General features: G+C 38.2%; 4 non-coding genes across 4 annotated transcripts; all 4 read right to left on the bottom strand.

The window, feature by feature from the left end:
* Nucleotides 1-2,081: 2,081 nt before the first annotated feature.
* Trnap-ugg lies at nucleotides 2,082-2,153 on the bottom strand. The gene has a single exon. It is a non-coding gene; the product is annotated as a tRNA-Pro (tRNA).
* Nucleotides 2,154-2,238: 85 nt separating this feature from the next.
* Nucleotides 2,239-2,310, bottom strand: Trnap-ugg. The gene has a single exon. It is a non-coding gene; the product is annotated as a tRNA-Pro (tRNA).
* A 78-nt stretch (nucleotides 2,311-2,388) lies between these two features.
* Nucleotides 2,389-2,460, bottom strand: Trnap-ugg. Its single transcript has one exon. It is a non-coding gene; the product is annotated as a tRNA-Pro (tRNA).
* Nucleotides 2,461-2,545: 85 nt separating this feature from the next.
* Nucleotides 2,546-2,617, bottom strand: Trnap-ugg. Its single transcript has one exon. It is a non-coding gene; the product is annotated as a tRNA-Pro (tRNA).
* Between the last annotated feature and the right edge of the window lie 3,758 nt (nucleotides 2,618-6,375).

A 6,375-nucleotide genomic window follows, 5' to 3' on the forward strand; every position in this document is an offset into this window, starting at 1 on the left:
TGATAAGAGAGCATTCAACAATTACGTCACGGTTTTTTTTTGCAAGTCGTCACAAACGCAACACCCCCCTGGCATATTACATCACGATATCAAGAACCCCGCCCCCGCGATTAATGTGAAAAATCAATTGAAAAAATAGGAATTAAAAGGAAAAATCAGGAATAAAGCGAATACAAGCGCTGTCAATTATTTTCATTATTGAATGTTATTAAATACACATAACTCATGATATTGTCACCACAACATTAAGAATTACAAGTGATGACTGCGTCATGTGCGCTACCGAGTGATAATCATCGTATTCTTCATCTCCCCTTCATTTGAAGATGAGAAAAGAAGAGTATCTTTGGTTTTTTCATTTTTTCTCTTTAATGAAATGGGAAAATAAAAATATGAGCGTGACGTGCCCTGCGCGACCCCCCTCCCCCCTCCGTCGCGTATCATCGCAACATTTAAAACACCCCACCTCCTCTTAATCGCGCGGCGTAATTGTTGAATGCTTGCTAAGTAATATTTCTCCTGAAATTTTCTCTCTCCTGAAATTTCGAGAATTTTGAAGGGTTTCCTGAGAATTCAACGGAATTTACCGGTAAATATTCATTTTCACTCGAAAATTAATGTAAATTGTAGAATATCCGTCTTCCTACCACTAAAAAATTGGAACTTTACGTAAATTTACAGAGAAACTTGAAATTCCATCAACTTTTCTCTCTTAACTTCTCACATACGGGGTCGATGAACACTGAGAGAAAAATATAATTCTTCTGACTATATTCCATCACCATCGAATTATAGTCAAAAAGTCCTCAACAATTTTTCATGGGTTACGGTAACTATGGCCGGAGAAGTAATTACTACAATGGAATGTAGTCATTGCAACTATTTTATAGTTCTCCCCACGATAGATTTGTCATGGTTACTTTTGAACTTTGGTTAGTTTAACTGCATTTTGATTTGCAAAAATTACGCTTGTGAAGTTACTATAATGTTATGTGCCGGATACAAAAAAAATCGTATCGTTCACCAAAATGCCTCAACTATTTTCTTATTGTAAATCGAACTTCAGATTTTTCTCTCAGTGCGGTTTCGACCCATGCGAATGTGAACCCTTGTTTTCAAAATTTATTATTTCCAAATCTATGAAAAATGAAGAAGATTGGAAACCGGAATACTGTAGCTTCAATTCGATACCGGTTTCATAATTTTCCATTCATTAGAAATAATCGAATTCGAGTCGTATTGAGCAAATAATCGAATTCGAGTTCGAAGAGCGATTTTCCCTTAGTTTTGACGGTTGACTGCCTGAAATAGTACAAAAGAAGAATTTCGAATCAGTTTGAAATGTTATAATGTTCCAATCCGGGGGAGAATGGGATACCCAATGAAAAATTGAGTTTTTCTTCGTCTGTTTACGTTTATTCACATTTTCGAAATGGTGCCCCGATTATTCCCAACACGGAGAGAAATGTTCAGTAAAAATTGCGAAACGCTCTGGAAAATTCCGTGATTTTAGGTAAAAATTCCGTGATAGTTCCGTAAAATTTCCTACAACCACATTGTGCTCGGGAATTACGGAAAAGATACGTAATTTTTATTGAATATTTCTCTCCGTGTATGATAGGAAATATCATCTACTAAATAGGATATGATTTACTTCGTGAAATTGGGTTTTATACCGTACTGAGGAATAATTTTCAGTAAAAACAAAAAAAACAATTTTTTTTTCATTTTTTCGATTTTCCATTTAGTTTTTCGATCTTTCCATTGCTGTAAACATCTTGGAAGCTTCAAATTGGGTCACTCCGAGTATTATATTCTGAAACTAGTCCAAAAGGAAGATTTTCAAAATTTTGGACATTTTTCGAGGTAAACCATTGTGCCCCGGCTACCACTCATGCCCCAGATCTCCATACTCTATCCTGTGCTCTGTATCCATGGGACTTTATCAGACTCAGATTTGTTAGGTTTAATCAATTACCATGGGCCGAAGTCAGTGTGGATCTGATTAGATTTTAACCTAGATTTAGCCAGAATTTGCACTCGGGGGAAGCTGTAAAAAGATGCATAAAATGGGAAAAAATGGGCTCAGCCGGGATTTGAACCCGGGACCTCTCGCACCCAAAGCGAGAATCATACCCCTAGACCACTGAGCCACTCTTTTTAAGCACTTTTCTGATGACAACAAATATTACTTTCACATTCTGAAAAGAACGGGTTGAAAAAAAAAATAAAAAAATAGGGCTCAGCCGGGATTTGAACCCGGGACCTCTCGCACCCAAAGCGAGAATCATACCCCTAGACCACTGAGCCGCTCTTTTTAGGAGCATTTCTGATGGACGATAAATATTACTTTCACATTAAAAAAAAAACGGGTTGAAAAAAAAAATTGGGCTCAGCCGGGATTTGAACCCGGGACCTCTCGCACCCAAAGCGAGAATCATACCCCTAGACCACTGAGCCACTCTTTTTAAGCACTTTTCTGATGACAACAAATATTACTTTCACATTCTGAAAAGAACGGGTTGAAAAAAAAAATAAAAAAATAGGGCTCAGCCGGGATTTGAACCCGGGACCTCTCGCACCCAAAGCGAGAATCATACCCCTAGACCACTGAGCCTCTTCGTTCTCTCTACTTTTTTTTCATGGTAATATGTTTCAAAATCAATATCATTCATTTAACCTTATAATTGGAATGAATCAATCAGTAAATGATCATTTTGAGCCAATGTATACCATGGAAACTCATTTGCATGCGTAATCCGCATTAAATATAATTTCCATCACGCACACATGGAGGAAAAACGACTTCTTAAGCCGGTGATTTCCTGCTAACGATGAATAAGCATAAACTCGTTGAAATCAGAGGGTAACCAAATTTCGCCAACACAGCACACATTTTTTAGCACTAAATATGTTCTCAGTGGCAGACAAAACAAGTTCTCGGGCGTACAAGAACGGAAAAAAAATAACGAAAAAACGGCAATAATTCGAAATTTTTGTATGAATGGCTATATATGTCTTTTGATTGATCTAGTTAGAGGTCATCATGACGAGTATTTTAAAAAAAGAAAAAGTGAAATCGGTGCAGTAGTTTTTGTGATATTAAAAATAAATTAAATTGAAACAAGTCGTTATATCTCAGGAACTACGGGACCGATCGGGCTGACATAGCGCGCCAAAGTTGAGTTCAATCATGGCTACAACAAGCCAAAAATTCAGATTTTTATCTACAAATTTTACCGTATTTATGTTGAATTTTCTAAACATTAATCCCCATAAACCCAAGTTGTCACATACATACACTATGACCTTAAAAACATCATTTCTTCATGTTTCATAATATTCTAGACCATTTGCAATTAAAATTAGAAAATCGAAAAATCGGTCAAATACAATCCATTCGCAAGCAAAAATCATTACACTGGGTAAACTCTGGTATTGAAAGCAATAAAATTGCCTGTCATAGCGAAGCCCTATTGAAAAATGAAGTTCGTTGTAAAGAATTAAATTATTTTCCTCTACCGTGCATCAGAATTTCTATCATTAAAAAGGAAAAAAAATACTACAAATAAAAGTTGTATAATGAAAAATAATCCAATAGATCTGAAATTGCAATCACTGCCTTCACAAGAAGGAAGCAAACCAATTTAATTAATCATTTTGATTCATCTTTTTCATAATTGACGGCAGGCCAGAGTTAATAAAAAATTTCACTCATCTCGCCGGGCTATCTCGCCCTGTGCATAGAAATTCCCCCCGCCAATTTCCAGCCCCTCCACTCCGCCGGTCGCACACCTACGCAAACATGTAAAGCGTGAGTTTTCACTCCGTCTCCCTCTTTCTCCCAGCGCCCCAGGCACATGGCACACAGACCCAACAGTTTTATTGCCACTTACAAGATCGATACTATCCTACACGAAGTAGTGAGTATCCGCTAACAACAGCAGAATTGGACCTGATCCAAAAATCCCCTTATGATCTAATTGTATGCTATTGTTCTAATGAGCAATAGTTTCTCTCCCTCAAAATGGACAATAACGAGGTGACAAAAACTCTTCATCCCAATTATCTACAACTTTTGAGTTGCACTAATTCTATGTCCCACACGTCCAGATGCTACAGACCCACCCAACCCAATTTGTCACAATCAGTGGGATTAAATCACCACTTAATTTGCTCGCCTCACCATAAATTTTCCGACGTTGAAGCAATACAAAAGCCTGAGTGAAACAGTTGCACCCATAAGTGCCGCCCACCGCCAGGCCGATCTCATTGATAAAGACAAAAGGCTGTTCATTCATTGAAGATCTGCTGACTCTCCCGGTCCCTTTCTCATTTTACTCCCAGCAATTTTGGTTCATCTGACCCAAGGTGATTGCCGGTTAAGACAAAACGATGGTTCATCTCGAACCACCACATTCCACTTTAAAAAACCGTCAACATCGACTCTCCCGATCTTTCAAGACTTATTAAGATGCAATCGTTGCGACGCCTCGGTTACACCTTTTAACGGTAGGGTAACCAAAAGCCGATTAGATCTCTCCATCGTGTGCATCTTACTCGAGCTCGATCCCCTCTTCTTTTTCCTTTTATTCTCACTACTAAATGCAAGATGACAATCCCAGACACTTGCCGTCGAGTCACTGCACCTAATCCTTATTTAACCCCTCACACTATCTCCGGCCATCAGCCTTTCAAGGATTAACTCGACACGCTGTGGGTATCGACAAGACGTCCAGTTGTCGGATGCTCAGAATAGAAAACGATTTTACCGTCACTTAGTGCCTGAACTAATCAGCAGCGAATCATCTCACGATTGATCGCATAAAAATTTCACACTCTTCTCTACACATCAATCTTTCACTTTTGTTTCTTATCGGCGTCGATCGCTTGTTTGCTGAGAAACTTTTATTCTTTTCCTTTTAAGGTTTTTTATTCTCTCTCAGGTGTGCATGACTCGATCCATGGCTATTTCCTATATTTCCCGAGTATTATCTACCAGAGAGAATGTTCTTGGAGAGTTACCGTGAGGATATTCGAGTACCTTTTGTTGTTTGAAAAATCACTATCATTTACAATCAAGTGGATGTTCTATCACAATAACTCAAGATTCGTTAGCTATTAATAGTACAATTGTCCCACTTTTTGCTTCCGAATCGAAGCATTGGAAACACCCAATTTTCACATTCTCTAATTTTGATTGGAAATTATGTACAATAGTGTGAACTGGCAACTATGTTTGTATGTAAACACGTCCACTGCCATCTTCCCGGTGGTCAATTTTTAGAAAATTGAGCGATTAAGTGGCTAAAGTAATTCCAAAAAATCTGAAATTTTGTCCGATTATGGGTCTTATAATTTAGGACTGATTCTGTGCAAAATTTCAGCCCGATCAATCTAGTAGTTTTTGAGAAATAGCCATACGTTTTTAAATCGTTTTCCGCGAATATCTTCAAAACGGTGTCAGGACTAACCCTCACATAGTCAATTCAATACATGTAAAGTCAACACATCATTTCAACACTTGTACAACTGAACACATCACTAATTCAACACATGGGAATTCAACACAAGGAAAAATCAACTCAGTCAAAGGATATCAATATATTGATTTGTTATTGTGGTTTTTTTTTTAGAGGGGGGGGAGATGAGTTACCTGTTTTCTTTGAATATTTGCAAAGTATTGGTAAATATTCAAAAAATATTTTGAATTTTGCAAGTATTGGTAAATTTATTGATGAGCTTCGAGCTGAACAGGCGACAAGTGAGGGGATTATGGAGCAGCATGTTACGGGAAGAGAGGTTGCCGAGCTGAAGAGAAGGAAATATAGAGATTATGATCCCGGGTAGAAATCACGCCGCTCGAGCTCGCCTCGGAACCCGTATCCCAGCTAGAAATACGCCACTCCGCCCCAGCTTGGGATAAACTCCACGCGCGTCACATGTAGCCGAGGTTGAGCCGCGTCACCCGCTCACAGCCGAGCGTTAGACTATTACGCGAAACGCTTCACCGGGCTTTAGTTGAATGGCCACTGCTCAACCTCAGGTTCATCTCCAATTACTCAATCCCAGTATACTTAACCTCAATAATGATTTGACAGGTCCGATGGCATCGTGATTTGAGCGAAAAAACAATCGAATAAATGTGAAGATGGCATGCTTTTTCAGATGAACAATCACAAGCTCATCAGAAATAACGTGATATTAACTAATCGAATGGGATTAATCTGAAAATACAAGGTAGAACAATTCACTGAAACGTAGTCAAAACTTTCTTTTTTCTCGCGAATACAACAAACAAAATCAAGAAAAATAATCACTTGAAAAACGTTAACGAACCTTTATTATTAATTATCAACGCTACAGGAGAGGATA

The sequence above is a fragment of the Diachasma alloeum genome, unplaced genomic scaffold (assembly GCF_001412515.2).
Source record: "Diachasma alloeum isolate Michigan unplaced genomic scaffold, Dall2.0 Dall_scaffold_00181, whole genome shotgun sequence".
Classification (NCBI taxonomy): domain Eukaryota; kingdom Metazoa; phylum Arthropoda; class Insecta; order Hymenoptera; family Braconidae; genus Diachasma; species Diachasma alloeum.